Source organism: Amblyomma americanum, chromosome 1 (genome assembly GCF_052857255.1).
Source record: "Amblyomma americanum isolate KBUSLIRL-KWMA chromosome 1, ASM5285725v1, whole genome shotgun sequence".
Taxonomy (NCBI): Eukaryota; Metazoa; Arthropoda; class Arachnida; order Ixodida; family Ixodidae; genus Amblyomma; species Amblyomma americanum.
Genome location: NC_135497.1, coordinates 160480675 through 160504130, shown reverse-complemented (window position 1 = coordinate 160504130; position 23456 = coordinate 160480675). Strand labels below are relative to the sequence as shown.

General features: G+C 51.0%; 1 protein-coding gene across 4 annotated transcripts in view; it reads right to left on the bottom strand.

Moving 5' to 3' along the window:
* Positions 1–23456, bottom strand: part of LOC144114062 (alpha-(1,3)-fucosyltransferase C-like) — a 48963-nt gene that overhangs the window by 23916 nt on the left and 1591 nt on the right. Inside the window, exon 1 of one of the 4 annotated variants that reach the window (XM_077647517.1) lies at positions 22174–22448. The exons of 1 other annotated variant lie outside the window; for it this stretch is intronic. The gene's annotated coding sequence lies outside the window, so the exon portion shown is untranslated. Of the gene's footprint in view, positions 1–6876; positions 7019–8774; positions 8912–22173; positions 22449–23456 lie in introns of those variants that run through there. 2 more of the 4 variants (XM_077647519.1, XM_077647520.1) reach the window with 2 other exon arrangements.

The following is a 23456-nucleotide window of genomic DNA, read 5'->3' as shown; positions in this document are numbered from 1 at the left end:
CTACCAGACTGGACATGCGCGCCTGATCCGCAGCTTCCCTCACCTTGGTGCGCACCGAGTGGTCTGCTGTCACGAAGATGCATGTCACGTGTGGCTTCGGCAGAGCGCAGACGCTCGTGCGTCGACATATCCGGTGAAAAATGGCGAAGCTGTTTCGAAACGTGCACTACCGAAGGCTTTCTCCGCTGCTTGGGCTGTGGTGCTGCTCTTGGTGCAGGAAAAGCTTCAGCGCACGTTCGCGCACTACATGCACACCCCGTTTCATGCCGCAGAATCTGCGCAGGTTCAGTGCATGCAGAATTATATCAATCCGCCGCACAGCACTCCTATAGACTTCTCGAGGCGTGGGTGAGGGCGGGTTCGACGAAAAAGCGGCAAGGAATAAAACAAAACGCCAGATATTGGAAATCGCGGTACTCGCATATCGTCAAAACCAAAGATGTTTGCTCGGTCAAGGTAGTCAGGCGCGCAAATACTGCTCGCTCTGATTTACCTGGCTTTTGAGTTGCCTTCGCAATGCTTGATGATGTTAATTAAGAAAATTTACACCGCGTAATTGATCGATTAATTTAAACGATTGAAAAAAAAATGCGCTCAAAGGTGTCAAACTGCTCAGAATGGAAAACCCTTACGGTGGAGCTTAAGTGCCCTCTCCAGTTTGTTTTCTTAAGGAAATATGTTAAATTTAACGGTAGTTGCTATAAATCTGCCATTTTTCTTTGTATAAAATTCTTTAAATCCTGAACTAGTAACCTTACGTCACAGCCCTGCTTTTGAGCCACCAATCTTCCAATCACTTTTCGCTAACTCATATTGCAGATTCATTCACATGAGCTTTGTTATCTCTAAATCCTACAGGCTCAGAGAAAGTGACTTCATGTGCCTGCATCGACATCCGCGTGGATACTGCCACGTTCTAGGATAAGATGTTCAATTGTTTCAACAGATTTAGGCTACCACACACTGCACATGTGTCAAATTTCTTTTTGTAGCTTAGCGTTCTAAGACACCCCGATATCTAGCTTCCAAGAGGGCGCAGCGCCACCGCACCGTCGGCGTAGTACGGGCACTGCAGCATCCGCTTAGCCTACGTTTGGAATACAGCCACAAAGTATGCAAGTGCCGCAACGAAGGCTGATTAACGGATCCCTATTGGCCGACAGGCATTCTGGCATCACTTGTTCCGACAGTTACAACTATAGAGTTACCTTCACCAAGGTTCGACCTGCCAGCATTTTAGCCTCCCGGCAAGGCTGACTGAAAACTGAAAACAACGTGGAAAAAGCAAAAAAAAATGAGGCAAGGACTATTTTTTTTATGCTACCCATTGTTGTTTTGGTCGTAAAATAAATTAAATATTATGCTCATAACGCACGCTCACGACCCGCTATCGGTGCCACTGAAAGGTACCACAAAATAAAATGGCCATACCTTTTCGCTCGCAAAATGCAAACCAGTGACAGTGACATATCTTCGCACAATGCATGCATAAGCTTTCAGTCAGCTTTCGCTGCCTAGACGCTCTTTTTTTTTTTTTGAAGCGAAGACTAAACTCTTCACGGCCTATAAAGCAGGAAGCCAATGCGAATTTGCGGCAGCACAAAAGGCGGCAAGAACGAATAGAAAAAAAAAACTCATCATTCGCCCTGTCTTCTGCACTGTATCGTGTAAAGTATGCTACACAAATTGGCCCAATTTAACACGCTTCTGCGGGAAGGTTTTTAAGAGAGTATACGAGGTCGATGCACGTGCCGTTGATCAGAGCGCTCACGTCGGGGAACACACACACTGCAAACAAGGCCGAGACAAAACCGCAAAACTGCTCGTTCTTTCCGCCGGCCTCCCGGTAATTAAGCTAGAGATGGCGTTGCTGTCAAACAACGCACAACATCGCCGCAACGTAAGCGAAAACGACTGCAATGATAAAGCCGCTGAAAGTATTCACAGCGGCCTCATCACCGCACGCCCTCGACGTCTCCTTCAAAACCTCTCGGTAGGGTTCGTACACAGTACGCAAGGGCTGTATTCCGCGCTTGTGGACGAGATATGCGGATACCAACGCGCGGCTTCAGAGCAGAAAGCAATCGGCAGTTTGATGATAAGCGGTGGCGTCGAAACAAGCGCGCAAAAGCTGCTTATTTTCTAGCCCTCCAACGTGTACTTCTGCTCTAGCCGCGTGCACTCTGAAGAGGACTAACAGAGAGTACGCATTCACGATACAGTTTGACCGTATACTTTCTCGTCTTTACGGCTCTCTGTTGCAGAATCAAGGGATGCAGCTGGCAAGTCTTTACTCTCGTCTTCGCTGCATTCGCTTGTGCAGAACTGTGAGAGGCGGGGCAACAGGTAAAGGGCGACTTCATCGCGGTAGCGCTCCAAATTGTGACGGCTACCCGTGAAAGTAAGATGTGACGTCACCTCGAAGCCGCTTCATCGCTACCCGGATCGCACTCGGCGAGTGGACGGCGGCGTTCTTCCGGTTCTTCTTGGGTGCACGTGAGGACACGCACTGGTGGCATTTTCGAGAACTTTTCATTTAGTAAAGCGTACACCAACGCAACGCTCCTTCCTGGCACGAAGCGAACACTGCAAATGCTGCACACCGCATGCGAGAAGTCACACAAGTGCTCCCTCTCGCCCGCCGCTAAACCACGTGTCCTCCTCCCTCACTCCTCCGACTCCGCCCCACAGCGAGAACCTTTCCCCTCGACCCTCTCTCCCTTGGCTCTTGGTGACGTCATCCCGTCAGATGAAAATTGTCACGCTAGACAAAGCAAGCTGTTCGCTCTAAGAACGCAATGCTGTGATACGGCTAAGGCCCGTTTCACATGCTGCGACTGGACGGAAAATATCCGGTGTAGTCGGTGAGGCCGCAGTGCGATTTTCGGTCACTGCTTTCACATGCAACACCGACACAACGAATTCGGTCGGAGGAACAGGCACGGTTGCTTGATGTTTGCATAGTCAACCCATTATTAAACGCGACAGAAACGTCACACGGAATGTGTTGATGATTTTATGACCAGAGTATTTTTAGATGCAAGACATTTTTCCGGATGTTTTCATTAGAATAAGCAGTTTTGCTTCCACCGCGATAACAGCTCCCATGTGAGCGCACGTCGCACGCCGTCTCGGCGCTCCCCATTGGCCAGTCGCAGTGCGAACACACCGACACTGCGACTGAATACCAACCGGACGGAACTCGATCGCAAGCCGTCTGCGACTAGACCGACAGCCCTCCCCAGTCGCAGACCGACAGCATTCGCAGTGGCGCAGGCGAAAATCGCATGCATGTGAAACGAGCCTAAGGTGGGCCGCGAACGGCGGAGTTGCAGACGCAAGCTGGGGAAAAGCCAACAGCGACGCTTTCAGCGCGCCACAGGTACGCTAACAACGGTTTTTTAAAGGTGTTAGGTTTAGAGTTTTAAAAGGAGAATATGCAGTACTTTCATCTTGCCAGCACGCAATGCATAGCTTGAAGTTAAATTGAGGAAATCGCAGCGAGCTACGGAGATAAAAATATAGGAGCAACGTTAAGAGGCGGGAAGAGAAATTGTAGTTATGGGGATCAAACACGAGTGATTGATACCCTCGGTGCAATCAAGAAATGAAAATGGGCACGGGCGAGCCATGTAATATGGAAGATAATCGATGGTGCCTTGGGGTAACGAGGTCGACTTTGAGAGAAGGCAAACAGAATAGGAAATTTGCAGGGATATGGTCGCCACTGCTGGCTCTGTACAGGACTAGTTGGAGACGAATGGGAGAGGCCTTTGACCGACAGTGAATGTAACCGGGCCGGGGATGATGATAATGATGAAAATGGTGGTGGGAGATCATCGCACTGAGAGCAGAGAGCTGGGCTATGTTTGGCTGCCGTCCAAATTTGGAGGAATTTTCTAGCAGTAACTAAACAAGGACAGAAAGACACGGACGATTGTCGCATTCGCGAGACGCTCAATGAAAGCCGCTGTCGGCGGCACCGCTTCTGCGCAGAGCGAGGGTTGGGTGCGCTCGAAGGTGATGGCGTGCCATGAGAGTCGCTTTGTCGAATGCGTCCTCGTTGCGAACGGCCGGCACCGCACATTGCCACGGAAGCCTACTGCTTTGTGTACTCGAGGAGGAGGCTTTTGAGGCGGGCTCTGGACCACGTGCAGCAGCCGCGTATGACGGGTCGCATCAATGCTCGCTCGCGCACTTATCGTGTTTGTCGTTCTCCGGTTTTCCGCGAGCAAGGCCTAGCTCGGGTCGGCATCTGAAAGTCTGGTATGCGTGGCGTCACCCAAAACGAGATTTGCGCCGAAAACAATTTCATTGGATGCCGCCTAAAAAAGGGAATGACCGAGAATGAAGTTAAGCGAGACGGAGAGGAGTCTCAGTGGTTCTCCGAGCAGAGAGCACGAGAGAGCGGACAGAGTCAAGCTGGCTTTGTTCTCAGAGCGAGACAGCAGCTAAGCATAGCGCTCGCTTGGGGTCGGTCAGGCTGACAGGGTTTCGCCAGGTGTGAGCTCTGACCTGAAGTTTCACATCCAGCTGAGTTTGTGGCGGCCGTCCATCATCGACTCGGTAATGTATATTCTGTGAACAAACTGTGCACAGCGTTTCAAAAAGAACATCTCCCCCCTGTCTGCAAAGAGTCGCTGCCCAGCACCAAGCCATCTGCCACCCTAGCAGTTGTTCCTCTCAACCTAGGTCCCGGCCTGAATTAACCACCCTACAAATTAACTACCACACAAACGCTGGACTCCAATGAGTTGAAATCCAGCGTTTGTATTGCCGGCAGCGAGCAAATATTTTTTTCAGGCTATGCGATTATCAAGTTGGCACACGCCTTTAGAACTTCTACATTGCTTTTCGAGGATGCACGCGTATAGAAGCACCAATATGCACCGCCGTATTTCACCGCTCTGGCCGTCGACGCGAAGCAGTGCTGCTTCTCCGCACATACTTGCCTTCAGAGGTGGGAAACCTCATGAGGTTTCCACCTCACGAGGTCGACCTCAACCTCAAAATGACCTCAACCTCACGTCGTGAGGTGAAGTTGAGGTGAGGTCGGCGACGGCTCGAAATTTTGTGAGTGAGGTCAGCAAACCAGATCGCAACCTCACGCGTGAGTTTGAGGTAGAGTGAGGTCGTCATTCAATGAGGTCGACATTTTGAGCTCGAGACTTTTTGCAGTTGCCATGTCTTACTCCGACGAGTGCCGCTTCCGAAGCGGAGTTGCAGCGCATCACCGAAGTGTTCATGCAATGACGCTTGGTGTTCGGTTTCAGCTGTTTCGGCAACCGGATGCCACAGTTCCCTCTTAGCTTCCGGTGCTGCGCCGTAATGTCCGTTCATCCCGAGCCTACAGGAAGACGCACCCCTCTGGTCTTCCCGGAAGGAGTGTTACTGTCACAGCACGCCACTCTCCCTCCCCCTTGCCCCGCTGGCGTAGCACCCGGCTGCCTGCCGGTCGGCTCAAACTCCCAGGAGCGCGCAAAGCACGTAACTCACGTTTAACCGCGGTAGCTTTGTTTGATGCCGCAAACAAATAAGTTCAGTCCAACAAGCACGCAATAATTTCGTCGCAGCGCGGGTGGCCCCAAGCAAGACTGCTTCGTGTTCATGCTCGTTGTCGGCGCTGACGTCATGGTTCCTGCATTGCAGTCGAATAAAGGTTATCCTGGTGTACATTACCAGCTGACTTAACAAAAACTGGAGTAGTCGGCACAGGCGAGAGAATGTGATTCACGTGGTTCCTAACAAGGACACCTGCTGATTTGATTAAAAAAGCACGAAGCCAGAAAAACCTGTACAACACCGTCGAAGCTTTTGATCGGTGACTTCCCCTTTTGAATCTCACACTAATTCTGTATATTCTCGTTCCGTAATGCAAGCAGATGCAAATATAATTTCGCTTTTTTATCCTTCCAAATAACCTCTCTTTGGTCCCCCGTTCCTTGTTCCTTCTTGTAAATTCGCTTATTATGCCGAAACCCCGCACAGCATATATATATAGCGGTCTTGCAGCCGCGAAAAAAAAAAAACCGCGTATGGGACACCCTTGCCCGCAGGCCATATACTCCCTGAGGGTTCATCCCAGATTATAAGCTTCTCCTATTGCGTGCACATCAATAGTGTCTGTACACACCTTCCGTCATCATTTTGGCTGTCCTGTCTGACAGGATTCTCAGAATTGTTTTTAACTGAACAACTTCTTGATGGCTTTTTGTTTTGTTTTTCTTTGTTTTCTGAGGTCGAGCAGCCGACCTCAACCTTACAATTTGAGGTTGAGGTGAGGTTGAGTGAGGTCAGCAGTGGCCTCAGGAAAAGTGAGGTGAGGGCGTCTAAGGAGACCTCAACCTCAACTGATGAGGTTGAGGTTGGGTGAGGTCGGCAAATTCTTTTTGAGGTTGAGGTGAGGTCCAGATTTTTGAGGTAAATGCCCACCTCTGCAGTTGCCTTATATCGAGAAAACGGCCTGAAATCGGCGCGACCACTCATTTTATATGCCGAACACTTTCTGAACGAGTCTGCGCACCCAACAGCTAAGTTATGTAACCGGCATAGAGTTGTAGCGATGCGCTGTTAATGTACTATGCAATTTTTTTGTGTGTGTGCAAGTATAAATTACAATTCGTCATGTAAACAATCACATAGTGCCTGATTGTCAGAATATACGGCAATTGGAATCATTTCCGCTAAGTACCCAGGCCTAATAACACATTTTGCCTCGTTGTCAGTCTGCACAGGAGACCCTGCTATTTCAAAGACATTTCACATCGACAGAAAATGTACCTGCATAAGGCTTTCCTTGTCGCCACTGAAACAGTTCCGGGCATGAGGTCACGTGCGAAACAAGCAGACATAAAAAGAAACATGACAAGGTCTTACGTAATTCCTCTCAGGTGCCTGGTTGGGCTCTGGCGAATAGACATAACAGCGACAGGTGCAGATACAACCGCGCAGCCGTCACTGCCACCTTGGAGTGAGCGTTGGCCAATGGAGCTCGGACAGCGCAAGCGAAGCGCCTCTCGCCGCGTAGCGCCTGTCGCCAACAGGAGGAGCGCTCAGCTGACAGCCGACGATATCCGCGCTGCATATCAATTTTTCTACCCATCCGCGCACGACGCGGATGTGTGCGTGCGTGTCTGATAATTCATTTCGCACCGCCTGTTCCGCTGCCGCCATCATTGCTTTGTGGTTGCCGAAGGGCGGCTACGTGGCTGATTACGACACGACGCTTCTTCGCCGTTTCACAGAACCGTGAAACAGCGACAGCACGTTTCTCGGTATCTTGTCGCTGTCGCCGTTTACGCTCAGGAAGCTGTCGCCGCTCGTGCTCCTCGGTGGGACTACAGACAATCCGAAACGTCAATACATCGTTGCTGGAGAGAGCGCAAGGAAGTCATGAAGCCCTCATCGAACAAGTGCTGTCGGAGGCTATATACGCTCTTCAAGACTTGGGATGTTTAGCTAACAGCTGTTGCTCTCATACAAGTAGCATTTTGCTCAAATGACGTACCGTTTAAACCACTCCGATGTTCTCGTGTTGCCCTGACGGACAACGCAGTGAGGTGCAACCCCAGTTTACTGACTAATCGGGTTGTGGCTTGGTTTCGGCGGGGATGGCGCAGTCGGTCGCCGCGTCTTTTTGCAAATACACATGCGCCTTACTACGCTTTTCTTCGGCCCTTAATCGCAAAATTCTTACCGGCTATCCCATTCAGCCAACAGCAATTTTTTTTTTGCACTTTCTCAACCCTTACCCCAATCTCCCAACACGATGCTCGGAATAAAATATTTTGCTCAAGAACGCAACACCTTTTCCGCTCCCGCTTTCGGCAGCCGCGCATTCCCGTGCGAACAACGAAGACACGCGGGGAGTATAGGCCAGACGTGCTGGTATAGAACGGTTATTCAGTTGGTTCCGCGGCGCACATCGCCCATATATACGACAGTTGGTTCTCTGCACCCAGGGGGGACAAGCGCTGTCGTCGAACGCCGCTAATCAGACAAAAGAGCGCACATTTTACATTGACAAACGCGGTGGGACTACGTGCCCCGAGATGCGCCCCGGGCTGCATCAGCTTTTTATCGGAATTATCTGCGTGAGGTTGATGCAACGGCGCAGCTATTATTTCGAGACTGCCCCAGGTGTATAACTAAGACAGCATCGAGTCACGTCACCGGCGCAGCGGCCGGAGGACGTGGCCATCTCTAAGCGCCTATTATACAATCGAGCAGCTTATTCTCTTGCGCGACTGTCCCGCGCCTGGGCTTGACGCGATTTGGACTCGCTGGCTGCTATGAATCGGCTACGCACGCGCGCTAACCACACAATCACACCCTAGCGCTTTCATGCCGGACTTCTGCGCCCCAAACAGGTGAACCAGCAAAAAAGCCTCACTGGTACAGCGTGTTGCTGCTCCGATGCATGCACGTGCAAAGGCTCGAATTCGCGTCACGAAATTCGCGTTTCCAAGCGAACGGCCGTTCTCTACAGACTAAGCTACATAGTCCTCGTCCGCCCCCAGGAGCGCTGGCGGCGGTATTTCGAGCGGCATTCTGCAGATACCAGGTATAAACGGGCTGCCCCCGCAGTGTGCATGGTGCTGGCGCTCAGAGCACGCAGGCCGCGACTGCACACACTTTTTTTTTTCACAACGCCCAGACTGAAGAGTGAACCTTGCCTAAAAACACGGAGCGGCACATGAACAGTTATAGCATACGAACCAAAGGGTGCACATATTTTCAGCAGATCATTATCGAAAGCCTCGTTATCGACTCACCCACGTTCGTTTCGACCTCCTCTGGAGCGCCCCGATTCGGCGCTACAGCCGTGCCGGCAAGGCTCGAAGCCGACCGCTCAAAGACCGAATCGTTCGCGCCGTAATTAGCGGAGTGAAAGATAGCGCGCGAGACAACGCGCTGCCTGCATGATACGCCCGACGGTTGCAAGTGTTCTGAAATCGCAGCGCAGCGCACAAAGGCCAGGCGAGACGCTTCAGTCAAGGGCGGGTTCTGGGCGACTCAAATATATAATAATAAGGGAGTAATTACTCATTGGCATCGAACCCCAGACCGGGACGCATTTTTCTTTCACTACAAAGTTTCTGAGAAAGCTGTATATCTTACCTCTGTAGCCGTATGGCTGCGCTTGGTTGGATGACAATGAGTAATTACTCCATTCGCAAATCTACTCCACCTTGGGAATTCTCCTTAACATTTTACCACCCCTCCCTTACTCCGCCCGCACATCAAAATTCCGGAACGCGAACAGGTCAAGAAAGGGCAACCAGTCAGGAGTTTGAACTTGCGCAGCATACACCTCCTGCGCTAAAATGCACTGGTCTCTGAACACTGGCCTCGTTGGACGCGGCCGTTCTACGTGTTCATCCATTATACGTCATTTTCTCACTGCGCACACAAAATACACGGACAGAAAGAAACACCCCACAAGCGCAAACTACAACTGTATTTTTATTGTAGTGCGTTGTGCCTACATTTATGCACATCAGCGCGTAGGCCGACGCAAGCAAGAAACCACGAACGTAGGTGATTTACACTGACTGTAGAAGGTCGTTTCAAGGCGGCGCTCGCATGAGCATGTTAGAACATTATTAAAGCATGACCGGGCAATGGCTCGTTGCACTAACTTCGAGCGCTCTCTCTCCGGGCATTTCCCACGGGACCCTACGCTGACCAGGACTCCGATTTCAATCCAGTTTGCACTTTTAAGGAAATATGCAATTATTACAAATCCACACACCAAACTCTCCCCCACCCCGTGCAAAGGGCTGGGGAAGGCCAACGAACGGGTACTCCTGCGCCTGCTCACTAACACGATGCTGTGCCCGGCAACTCTAAAGCATTTCGATCCTCAATTCGATGGGCGCTGCTCACTGTGGGGAGGTGTCTGACACCTACCACATGGTGTGGGCCTGCCAGCAGAACCCATCCCTGCCCCCTATCCCAAACCCCACTCGAGAGGACTGGGAGGCGACCCCGTCCGGCTGCTGCACCCTCGAGGCCCAAAAGGCCTTAACGCAGCGCGCCCGGACTGCGGCGACCGCCAATGGGGTGCCTGACTAGGCATCCAACCTAGTGGTTGTAAGGGCGTGACCCTTCAGGTCACGACCCCCAACACCCCTCTCTATGATAAATAAATGTTTTCATCACCACCACCTAACTTCGAGTGACTGATCCAAAGGGCAGGACAGGTTGGTTCTGCGTTGGCTTGTAGGCCCAACAGACATGTTTCGGCGAAAAGTGGGGGCCTAGGTCCAGAAACCTACTCCTTTGACCCTCGAAGTCCCTGTTAATAACTTCATCACGTTTCTGAGAGGCGTGTAGCCCACCGTAAGTAATATCCATATCAGTTTTTAGAATTTAAAAAACGCGGTTACCCTCGGCGCTGTGGCCCAACAAGTTTTGGCTACATCGCGCCAAAATACACGCACTCTCGAGAAGCTTGCAGGCCAAGCAACTTCTCCAGTGCGAGTAACTCGTCGAAATACGCAAATAGGCAAGTCTACAATCTTTGACATTTTCAGAAGCGCTAGAACACCGAGGACGCAGAGGGAACAGACAGGGACGAGCGCTCCCTCTGCGTCCTCGGTGTTTTAGCGCTTCTGAAAATGTCAAATCTGCACCAACTAGCCAGATCCGCTACCCTTCTGATCTACAATCATATATGGACATCACTTACGGTGGGCTGCACGCCTATCAATAATTAAGGAGCCTGACAGTAACAGTTAAAACTGGCGAGTTTGGTGTCGGTTTACGTTTCTTGGAGCGGGATAATGTGGGGTGTGTACGGCTAAGTCAGCTATTCAATATTAGTTAACCAGCCTGCTAGCTAGCACGTCTTAGCTGTATTCTGATGCACTGCACTGCTGGCAATGCTGCGCCGAAAAAAAGGGCTCGCCTAACTCAAAAAGCCTATTTTTTAAAATTGTGTGAGGTCTTAAGTGAAACACCCTGTATATAGGTGCCGATACAAGGCAGCTTCCTTTCTCAGTAGTGCGCGGTAAAGTATAGGGCGCATGCGGCGGTTCTCTGCTTTTCATTGAAAAGTCTCCCCCCCCGCCCCCCCCCCCCCCCCCCCCCCCTGATGGCGCCCGCGTGAGCACTGTGCGAAGGAGAAATTCCTGACTCACGCGAGCTTCAGGGGAGACCTATTACTCGCGCGACGGGGTCACTGAAACTGCTCAAGCTGGAGGGTTTTGTAGATGCAGAATTCACTAGCTTTTCTCCGTATGTACATCGGAATTAATTTTGAGTTCATTTGATTTTGCGGCTCTCACCGCAAGTTCTTATCTTTTTAAGCGAACAGTAAATTAAAGTGGTTTAACTGAGAACACCTCGCAATAAACAAATTTCGCATTTCTTATTTTATATACCTCTGTCCCAGAGAAACGCAAACAGCATAAAAAGGTTGATTAAAACCCATCTGCATTCAGAATTTTTTTGGGGTCCTGTACCCGTTTGAACCGGTTCGATCCAGACCCGAACCTGTTCGAACTGGAAGAGAATGTCACTCCGGAGCCGAACCCGGAACTAAAGCCGAAGAAATTCCTGTTCGATACCCTGGTTTTACGGCACATAAGCAACTAAGGCTATCATGCGACAAACGCAGGGTTTAACGTATTTATACTTTGTGGATACAGACTGACAATTTTTGATGCATTAATTTGTTTAGGAACATCGTTCCTTTAAGAAACTAAAACACAGGAAATTCCAGCAGGTGAATCGTTTCCTAGAGGCAAACGGGTGGGAAAGGATCTGTTTGCTGTGAAACGGAGTAAAAATACTTTTTCGTTAAGTTTTCGAGTTTTATATACGACAGTAATACGTGGTTTACTGTGAGCTCATCTCCACATCTTTCATATATCGATTTAGCTTGTTTCATGAAAATGAAGTTTGTGCGTCAGATGTGTGTGTCCGATTCGAAGGAGACATGAAATTACTTCGACGAAGCGTTCTTGATGACTACATGATCTCTTTTCCACGATTATCGACTAGGTAAGTTTGTTCACTTTGTTATCCCATCAAGCCTGCCATTTTGCTCTCGGTTTTCTCGATCGAAGATTCATACAGTTTTTATGCGGTATATTTACTTGCTGTATTTTTTGCATTACGGTCGGCTGGGGCACGCATATCAGCTCCCTCGTTGCTGCTGATTCCTACGTGGATAGGTACCCAGCAGAACCTAGATATCCTTGAGTTTCGGCTGTTACTACATTATGTATGATAGCTCCTATTAAGAGTTCTATTGGCTTTCTGGGTTGTAGTGATCCGATTACGCTGTAAATGATACCACTTTCAACGTTATTTATTTTTTCTACAGCCACAGAAATGGCTTAACATCCAGCAATGAAAACTGTTGCGCACTGAGGCAACCTTACTGTTTTCTCCTATTTGTCTTGTATTGCAGCACTTCCGAAGTAAAGTGCTGTTTTAGAACCATCTGTGTAAAAAAAATCTTCATATTTTTCGTTTAGTGCCAAAAACTCCTCTAAAATGTATTCATGTGGTGTTTGCTTTTTGTGGAAGCGAGTTAGTGTAAAGCCACATACAGAGGGGAGGCTGTACCAAGGTGGTAGAGGATCAGGTCTCCGGGCGATATGGGCAGTGTGTCTAGTATTCCAAATTGTCGGCATTTCTTCTCGAAGCGTAGTAGCATAGACCCAATCGATTAGGGTTCATTGTTGAACAGTGTTTTGTAAGTGCACTCTGCAACTATGCGCTAGGAGAGACGTTTCAGTAGCGACCTTATTTTCAGTACGTATGCGCAAGTGAGCACTCTTCTCTATGTTAGGGGTGGTTCATTTGTACCTACATAAGCACTTTTTATGGGAGATATTCTGTACGCCTAAGTTCAGTGACGCAAACCTTGATCATGCACCGAGTCCAGTCGTTTCAGGTATGACGGCCTCGCACACTCATACACTATGCACCCATAATCTAAGAATGAGCGCACAATGGAGCGGTAAATGTGCAAAAGGCATGTCTTATCAGATTTTTCGTGACAGCAGTTTTGAGTATGTTAAGAAATATTTCTTTATGGGGGTGTTTATTTGAGGCAGGAATGGGAACTTTGCTTTATCAAAAGTTATACCTAAAGATTTCTGTTCGTGTTGTACTGGTAGTGTGCATGAGTTCATTCAGGTAAAGGATGACGTCGGCGTGGAGTCCTCCTCTAAGCGAGAAAAGAACAGCCACTGATTTCTGTGTAGAAAACATGAATACATTCCTGTCTGCCCATGTAGCTTGTTTATTTACTGTCTGCTGTATTTGTCTCTCTCATGTTGATATGGAGGACGTGCACGCAATTTAGAGGTAGTCGACGTAGACAACAGATAATGGATTTTCAGATTATTTTCACTGTGGAGTCCATTTTTACTATGAAGAGTGGAGTACATATAATGCATCCCTGAGGCACACCTTCCTCTTGAATGAAGTTTTTCGACAGGGTAGCACCGAGACGTACTTGAAATGAACGGACAGGCAGAAAATCACTCAAGCATTTCAGCATCCTGCCGCGGATGTCAAGGTTTCCTAGGTCCTTAAACGTTATAAGAGAAGATCGCAAGGCAGTGTTGTCTCTATAAATGCTTCTCTGACCGTAAGGCGGATACGATGATCAGTTGTTGAGCCTGTTTTTTTTTAACTCGCACTTGTTCTAATCCATACTTTAATTTGTGGAAACAAATGTTGATTTTAATCCACACTTAATTCACACTTGTTTTAGTTTGAACAGCTTCGCTTCCCGATTACCCTATACCACTCGCTGATCGCCGCATGCTCTCGTGCTGCGAGTTGGAATTGGCCGCCTCTCGCGTTACACGTTTTCAGTGGCCTTCGTAATCTTTCATCAGTTAGTTTTGCTCTTCCAAATGCGCAGCGGCAGCGGTGCTGCGACCGCTGTGGCCGAGAAATGGCGCCGAATGAGTGAAGAAATCTGAAGGCTCGCTTATGTCGCTAACCACAGCTTTAAGCAGCCGCACAAGGAAGTGAGAAGGCTGCCTAAACCTTCCAACCCATTGTTGAGGACGAAGAAGAGCAGAAGAGCGCTACAGCGCGGCAAGCAGCGAAAGCAGCGAGGGACGCTGAGCGCGCCGTCCATCACGAAAAGCAGAAGCGCCTGAACGCGGCGAGGGATTCCGAGCGCGTCCAGCTGAAATAGAAGCCGTTGGTGGCGGCGGTTCCTCCGCGAACGCAGCCAGGGAGATCCCTGTATGCGCGCTGCCCTAGTCGAAGGATAGACGCGGGCAAAGACGGCGGCACGTCCTGCAGCCAAACGACCTGGCCAATATACCCTAGTGCCGCTACCACCATACCTCTGAGCCGCCCTAGAATGTGCTGCGCATTTCAATTAAATCCTGTAGTCTCCTGTATTCAGCAAGTTCCACAGCATTGCCCGATTCAGTCACGACCACAGAAGAAGGAAGAACCTGATCAACTGGCGCAGTCTCGACAAGATGGGCAGCTGCCGACCTGCAGGAGAAGCCCAGCGGGGCACGACGACAGCGGCAATGCTGAATAGGCGGCGCGTTCCGGACCGGGGCCGCGCGGTGCATGCAGCGACAACTTCCGGGCCAAATCTTCCACATGGGGCAGCCTCGTAAAGCGCAGCAGCGGTGGTCGGGCGAGCACTTTTCCCTTTCTGCCCGGCTCGTGTTCATGACAGAGCCTCGGGTTTTCAAGGGTGGCGACGTTGAACAGAGATACATGGATACATGGGCAGGGAGCGGCGAGTTGGCAGCCGCGAGTCAGACAAAGGGAAGTCGGACGAGCCTTTCGACAGTTACGGCAAATGACAGACCTGCAGATGCAATTACGAATTGCCGAGCTACGTGTGCAGGAGTAACGGCTGGCGCTGCAGGCGCCAGTGTCGCTCTCCAAGCGGAACGCAACTGTGAATTAGTGCGGCGAGAGCAAGCGGGAGAACGGACGAAGGCGGAAGGTTGACATCTGCAAACCTTTTTAGACGATCTCCTCGCGCCGATGCCGCTTTAAGAAGCTCCAGTGGCAGGGTGGTTTTAAGATGTAGAGACGACCTTGCAAACGTACGAAGTTCCAACCCTGGACTAGCATTGCCACGGTTAAGTGGCAGGGCATGCGGCCTACACTCCCGCGTTTATCGGCTGGGGAAAGGAGCGAATACATGCTTTTGAAAGCGAAAATTTCGGCTCCCTACGGCTAACAGCCGCCGAGTACAACTGTATTTGCTCCTCTGCGAACAAAGGCTCAAAGCAGACGTGGGGGCAGTTTGCGGTGCACCTGGAGAACTACTCAGACAGAAGCAAGGTAACATCTCTAGAAGAGTTCAAACAGCTCGCTGTCGCGGACAAACTGTGGGAAATCCTCAGCGTAGAAGCTAGAGCGTACAGTGAGAAGCCGGGTTTTCTAAAACCTATACCTAGCGATATTGTAGCGCCGGCATAAAACTACGTCGAAAGCCGGAGGTATAAGACCGCGGTGGGGGCAAGCGCGTCGACGACAGCGAAGGAAGCAGCCTTCAGAAGTAAAACAGGGCGCCGGAATTCAGTCTCGACAGAGCAGCACGGAGCCCCGCATACGGAAGCAGTGCTTTAGTTTTCATGGCTACGGACACTTCGTTAGGATTTGTCCGAAAAAACAGACCACGGAAAAGCCGGAGGCGAGGGCGGACGCGCCGACAAGTCAGTAGTCGCCCGAGCATCTGTCCCCTTGCCAGAAAAGGCCACTTTGCATATATCTCGAGAGAAACACAGGCACAGCCCTCCAGTGAGAAGGCGAGCGCTAGGGCTGGGTGTCATTGTTCAGTGGTGGCAAAGCTCAAGCGTAGGCTCGGGAGCCGACATCACGGTTATCCCTAAATCGCTTTTTCCACGATCCGAATATGCAGGGTCCACAATAAAGCTCACTGGCGCTTTCGGCAAGCAGGTTGCCGTGGAGCTGGCGTACGCTCCCCTAACTGCAATTTAAGCTGCACCGCGGGGCAGAAGCTAATAGCAGAGATGGGCACTCTAATCCCTCCTGGTGACTATAAGCAGCTTCTCAGAGGTCGGGTTAAGACTTGGGAACAAGAAGAAGCTGACAAACAAGCAGAATAGAGACGAAAGCATGTTGACAAAGTCCTAGCCGACGCGGTAGCAACCGACTGAAATGGAAGGGAAACCATGGTAGCGCGGAAGACGAGGCAAACGTTTCGTGAGGCGCCAATTGAAGATGAGGCACTCCGGGAAGCTTGGGCTCAGTCTGTAGAAGGGAATGCACGGAGTGATGGTGCGGGACGAGCTTCTTTTCCATCAAGAGCCTGTCGCCCAACACCAATGTAGAGAGCTTGTGCGGCGCGCAGAGGTGCTGAAAATGGCATACTATTCAGCGCGGGCAGGACACCCAGGAAAACGGAAAACACTGCAGCGCATCAAAGTTTACCAGCCTGGAGTCGCCGCGACGTTAAGCAGTACTGATGATCATGATGATGATGATGATGATGATTACGAATTCGCGCCAAGTAAAGCCGCCAGGACGCATGGTGGAACGGATGCCGATAACGCCGATCGCTAGAACATAGACCGCACTCCAGGTGGTGAACATTGACTGCATTGAACCGATAGGGCCACAATCACCTCGAGGGCACCGCTACGTGCTTTGCGCAGTGGATATGAACACGTGTAGGCCATGCAGTGTGTTTGAAACTACTGGCCGCGCATGGGAGTCCTAGAAACAGTGTGCTGTGACAAGGGGCGAAACTTTTAACACAAAGCTTACGCAGGAAGTTCTCAAGAACTTGGGCACGTGTCCGAGGTTTTGGACGCCGGACCGTCCTCGAAACAATGAATTGGTTCAGCGCTGGAATATAATTTTCAAATCCATGCTCTTCGACGTCGTTCAGGAGCACGGCGTGACTGGAACAAGTTTGTACCGTTCTTGCTCTGGGCTCATAAGAGGTCTTGAACGAGACGACAGGGCTGCTGCCGTTTCAGCCAATCTGGGGCAGAATCTTGGCAGAACTCATGCTCAAAAAAAAACCTGTATCGGGACTAGACGGTTCCAGACTCATTGGCAACGCCAGCGGCAGAGTACTGGTCAGCTTTGCGCGAAAAGCTAGCTAATGTTAAACGCAATGGCGGGCGATAGCAGCCCGGCAGCGCAGGTCCAGTCTTTGTCAAAAGTATACAGCCCAAGGGGTCTGCTTCTGAGCGCTGCAGCGCGGCTCCTCTTGCATACGCAAGGACTCTAATCCCATGAAGGCGGAAAGAACTTAAGTCCTCAACGCTCCCAAGCTTAGGGCTGTCAAATGTGTTTAAGAGCCACGCTACACGGCTTGGCAGCAAACCTCTTGGGCTGTATATTTTTTACAAAGACTGTACATTGGGCATTACAACGCGCGCACCGTCGACAAACAATTGATAGATGGGTGGCAGGTGTTGCTTGAGAAGTAAGGAGAAGGAAATCTGATGTAAAAATGGATGAGGCCTGTGAAAGTAATGCGGAGCGCAGTGCGTGATTGAACTCGGCAACGACCCATGTCAGACTGTCCATGCTAACAAGCTTTCCATGTCCACACCATTTCTCATGCGCTTAGCACAGGGAGAAGCGCTGCCGCCGGATGCTCCCGAACATTTGAACGAAATACAGCACCGAGAGTTAGAGGCACTGATAGAGAACAATGGCTAGGACTTTAGCGATGGGCCCGGTAAATGCACTACGGGAGCGCACAAGATCATACTAACGGAAGATGCTGAGCCACAGGCGAGCCATGCCAACAAGGTCCCCATGACGTATAGCAAGGATGTGGGGAGGCAGATAGCTGAGCACTCATGGAGTGGGAACTGATAAGACCCGCTGAGAGCCCACACGCTCGGCAAGTGGTTGGCGTTGCTAAAAAAGATGGAGGGCTGCGCCTGTGCTGCGATTATCGGAAGCTGAACGCGATAACAGAGCAGGACGCGTTTTCGACGCGCCTACCGTCCGGGCTGTTATCGGGAAAGCACAGCGCTAATCCAGAAAAGGTCAGGGCAACAGATGAGACGCCAAGACCCCAGACAAAGGAAGAGCTCAGAGGTTTTCTGGGCTTAGCAAACTATTATTGGCAATACGCCCCCCGACTATTTTCGAGTCGTACTCCCAGTAACAAACTTAACCAACTGACGGACGGACACCGAGGCGGCTCCCATTGGATGATGAGGCTTAGAAAATGTTCAGTGAGGTCAAAATTTGCGTGAAAAGCGCATCTTCGCTTCAGGCACCTGACCCAAGTCGGCGGTTCGTGCTCGCAGCCGACGGCTATAGGACTGGGCGGTGGGAGCCTGCCTAGCCCAGTGCGATAGTAACCAATCGCATTCTAGAGCAGAAAGCTGCCCAGACTCAATGGGCGACTATATAAAAAGAGGCGCTTGCCAACATTTGGGAATTATGTCGACGAAGTCTGCTGTTTGGCGCAGTGGTTCGAATCATAATGGACGACAACCCGATGAAGCAACTGACCCTCAGCAGCTAGCACAGCGCCAAGCTCACAAGCTGCAGAGGTTCAACATTACTGTCCAGCACAAAAACGGGGAATCAAACACCAATGCCGACGCCATGGCGTGACTCGCGCCTGCCAGCTATAACCTGGGGGTAATTATTCTGGGGGCTGAAGTTACGTCCCGTATGAATGTAAACTCAGGCTTAGGCAGCGCGTGTGCTTCGGCTCTGGGGCCGCGGCACGTACAGGTGGTGAGCAGCCTTGTCTAGAGCACGCCGACGGTGCTCTGCGGAGTAAGTCAGCGCCGGCTAACGTTAGGCTCTGGGTTTGAGTTATGTGTCCCGTGCGCATGCGCGGCCAAAATAAAGCGGTGCCTGATTGTGGGTTCTCGGCCTCATTTCCTCTCAGTGCTTGCGCTTCACGCCGCCAGGGCCGCGCTGAATATTATGTGATAGCGGCCGGAAATGCAACGCGTTTCGCGCCTGGGCAAGCAAGTGCAAGTGATATCGTTTGATCGCGCGTTTCAAACGCAAGTGAGAGCGGATGATAGCGCGTTTCAAACACGCACGAGGCTACAGTGCGAGAATGGGGTTTAGTTGGTAGTTTGTTGTCCGTTTTCGTCTTGTCCGTATAAGGTTAGCGCGTAACCACCATGCGTTGCAGGCGTGTTGTTTGATTGCGTGTCTTTGCGCTGTGTTATCAGCTACAAGGGACACTGCGTTTGGCATTCGTACAGATCTAGGAACTTGGATGCAGAAACGCGCGATCATCCGCTATCACTCACGCTTGCTTTCCTGGCCGTCTCGTTACACTCGTGGAACACGGCGGCATGGCGACGCCCTGGCCACCGTCACAAATGCAGGCAGCGCGTCCCTGGCGGCACGAAACGAACTCGCAAGGTGGTGGCTGGACAAGGAAGCGATGAGCAGGCATCCCTCTGTTTTTGCCGCGCATGCACACGGAACGCATAACTCAAACCCAGAGCCTAACGTTAGATGGCGCTGACTTGCTCCGAAGAGCACCGTCGGCGCGCTCTAGACAGGGCTGCTCACCAGTGTACGCCTGTTTGGTTGCCTGCGCGTGCATAATCCCAAGGCGTTACGCGGCACACTTGGAAGAGAGGTGGTTGGACCGAGCGCGGACGAAAGGAGCGCCTCGCGTAATGTGTGCGTGTGTACGAGTTGAAACAGTGGCAGGCACTGTGCAGCAGAACTGCGTACGCAACGGTTGAGGGGCGGCGAGCTGACGTGTCTATGATCTTTTAATAGAGTGAGCTAGCTTGTTGTCTTTGACCGTATCAAGTAAACACCACCCGCTCGAATCAAAAATGAGTCCGGCTATCTGCTCGGGTGATGATAGCGGTGGTTTCTTTGTCGGCCAACACTCCTAGAGAAGCTGTCATACAAAGCGCCCGTGAATCGGTGCAGTCAAGTCAAGCAGGCTTGTCTAGTACCCTAAGGAGTAAGGTTAAACATGCGTGCACTGCACAGTGGCCACATACCTCGGCCGTGGGAAAGAAAATGGCTGCTGCTAGTTGACCGTATACCTGTCACAAAACCTAAAAATCAATCGGGCGAAAGCCGCCGTTTCCGCAAACATGACCACAGCAGCGTATACCGCGAATGGTTATGGTTGCTAACGGCTGTTTTCTCTCACACACACACACACACACACACACACACACACACACACACACACACACACACACACACACACACACACACACACACACACACACACACACACACACACACACACACACACACAGACTAAAGGTGATCCCCACCCCAAATCTTGTTCATTTACACGAAAGGCCAACTCGTTATTACGTGCCTGGTTCCTGCGAAAGGTTACCGAAGGTGGCATTCTGGTCTTGCCAGCGGCGCGTTTCGTTATATGATTATTATTTAATTCGGGCAAATGCAATCCTGGCCATCATCGCATCGCAAGTCAAAGGCAGCACACGCCGATGCTCGCCCAAGCGAGCACCTCTGTGCGGCAGACGACACGCGGTCAGGGACCAGGGCAATTAGCTAAGCCGTGTGGCGGCGGTGGAAACACCCGTTCATGGAATTCGCTCATTTTCAACGCCGCGACACGCTTCAGCCAACGAGTCGTTCGACGCATTTTCCCGCCCATTAGCAGAAAATTACGGAAGGGCAGAAAGCTCTGAGCTTCGCAGCTCGCGCCTAACACTTGCCTACACAATATGTCAAGCGACATTCCAAGAATCAGAGAGCATATTTCACAGGATGACTTGTCAAATTTTTTTGAAAAAGTTATGAGCCCTGCTCTCATCCTTTCTATTTACATTTCAAACTGTTTCACGAAATGCGGTATGATAAGTTCTGCCCCGCTGGGCAGCTGTAGCCGGCATGATTCAGGAAACTAGTGAAAAAGAGATGAAACACGCGATAAGAAAGCTGCATCAGGCTCTCTTCGTCCGCCTTGCCCTGAACCCATAACAGCCAAGCGTCTGTGTGCTGTTGTGGTCAATGCGATGCCACGGAGACGCAGATCTCCATTATGACCTTTTTGTCTTTTCGCTTTCACTACAAACTTCTTCCCTTCCCTCACAGCGTGTTTGAGGTGCATTTCCATGCATTTCTTACAATGCTAAATTTCTCACTTGGGGGGTCGTTTGGGGGGGGGTGGGGGGGGGGGGGGCCTTAAATCCGCCCCTGCCCTCGAACCGACGCAATACCTGGCATCACTACAATCGGACTGCAAGAAGTGAGTGGACATACCGATGTGCTCACGACTTGGTGCACTTCTTTGCGCACATTACGTAGCACAATAAGCCACAGATGTAGGCGCAATTTTACCAAAATCATGGGCAGAGCAGCATACGTCCGATTACTAGTGAGTGTAGATTACAGCTCAAGCAAGCACACCGTGTGCTTTGATCAGATGGAAGCGACGGCTAATTGACCACGAACCAGCGTGAGCGGGCCCTTACACCTACCCACAGTCCGGCCGCAGATGACGGCATCAGAGGTAGTGTCGACAAACGTATACCAGGAGCACGAGCTGACCACATCGCCGCACTCGTGCAGCAAGGCGGTGGCAGTGCTGAGTGAGGCAGCACAGCTTCTGCCACTTCACGCCGAGCTTCCGAGATCGCGACAACAGGCGTTCGTGCGGCTGGCTAGAGTCTAGATGACCTTTCACGGCCGTCTCATTGCTTACTACAACGATCCCCTGCGAAAAAGTGGCCTCGACGATGTGCTGTCGCTAACAACGATTCAGGACGAAGCGCTTGAGAAAACGATCCGTCCTAAACAGCCGCCCGCGCGAGTAAAGGAACCGTCATAAAAAAGCGCGCGATTTAACGCAGGCACTGGGGGAAGTGCGCCGCGAGCAGATCGCCGATTAGCTCGGCATCAGGCTAGTTGTTGGTCATCAAATTCAACAACGAGTAACAATGTCCCCTTTAGAATAAATCTAGTGTTTGTGATGTGCCTGCGGGAGGTCTGAAATTACTCAGCTACTTTTAACTGACAGCTGGCGAGATACTGAATATACGTGATTGCAGAAGTAATAGCCCGAAATAGAAGCCTTTCAAGCTTCCTTCTTCACGGGCACCGGCAATAAGACCGCCAAATTATTACAGTCCGTCACATCATGGTGAACAGGCGCGCGAAGAATGTATGCGCGTTCCGGATCGCTTGATGCGAGTTCGCGCGGTCGAGCAGTGCGTTAACCTGGCCGAAAGAAGCCGCACTTACCCGTCGGTCCGCAGAGGAAGCCAGCGGCCCGCCGCGCTCATCAAATGCCAGCAGGAGCCGTCCGGTGCGCCTACTGGTTCGGTGTCTCGGCGAACTTTTCGAGGCTTTGAATGGACAGGGAAGACCGTCATACCCTTCACCACTTGCCCAGGCTCCGATGCGGACGACGACCAACAAGCCCCTCGATTCGGCGCGCAACAGCAGCACGAAGCACCACGCTACCGCGCCAGCGCTATCCTACTGTCCCGAGAAAAACTTTTCTTCGCCCCCTGGCGAGCGCCACGGCGCACCTCTCGCAATAGCCCTCTCCTCCTCAGCCATCTTTGTCCCTTCGCGAGGTATTCACGGTGCAAGTCAGCAGCGGCCCCGCGAGGAAAGAACGCGCCGCGCAGCGCGGAAGCGCAACGCGCCGGATGTTCGATAGATGGCGCACCCTGTGTCCGCCTTCAGAGATAACAGGCGGCGCTTGTATCAGCATCGTCAGTATCTCCCAGTTGACCTTTGCAGTGTGCATATTTCCTTCGATATCAGAACTCATACTGACCGCTTTGCCACACTCCTATGGCCGTTCCACGAGACGCGCGCGCCAGTGGCGTCAGCTAGTCCATCAAAGACTGGAGATGGTCCTTTGAGGACAACGCCACTTTGGAGTGGTAACAGGCTGCCAGCTATCGTACGCTCATATGCGACCTGGTTATTCGAACTGTTCCCTTGACCCGAAAAAAAAAGCATCTGATTGAGCCTTACCAAACCCAAAACTACGCTTTGACAGGAGCCAAGCCCCGTTTGCAATATGTACTGTCATGTGCTTATTTGTTAGCGATCGCTTCTGTGGAAAACTATAAACCGGCTAAAAGAAATATTGAAACAAAGCTGTATATATATATCCGGCACCTGAACGACCAGTTTGTTCGAGCTGATGGCAGGCATGAAAGTTCCTTGTGCAAGCAACGTCAAGTCTGTTTGTTTGTTGTTGTTTTTTTGTACAGTAGGTAACAAACGTGGCCGGAGTTGATAGCAGTCAGGTAGGTCAAACCCAAACTTCACGGAGAGAGCAGAGAATGAGTTTTTTTTTTTCTGGTTGCAGGTAAATTGCGCTTTCACTCTGTGCTAGTACTCTAGCTATATATAATCCACCCCGCAAAATGGAACGGGTTCCTGACGGCACCGAAATAATAGAAAACACCTAGCAGACAAGGGAAGGGAAAAGGGGTGCTCGTTACGACATACATGGCGAAGGCCAACAGTCACCGAAAGCAAGGAGCATAGGCGATTTTTTTTAA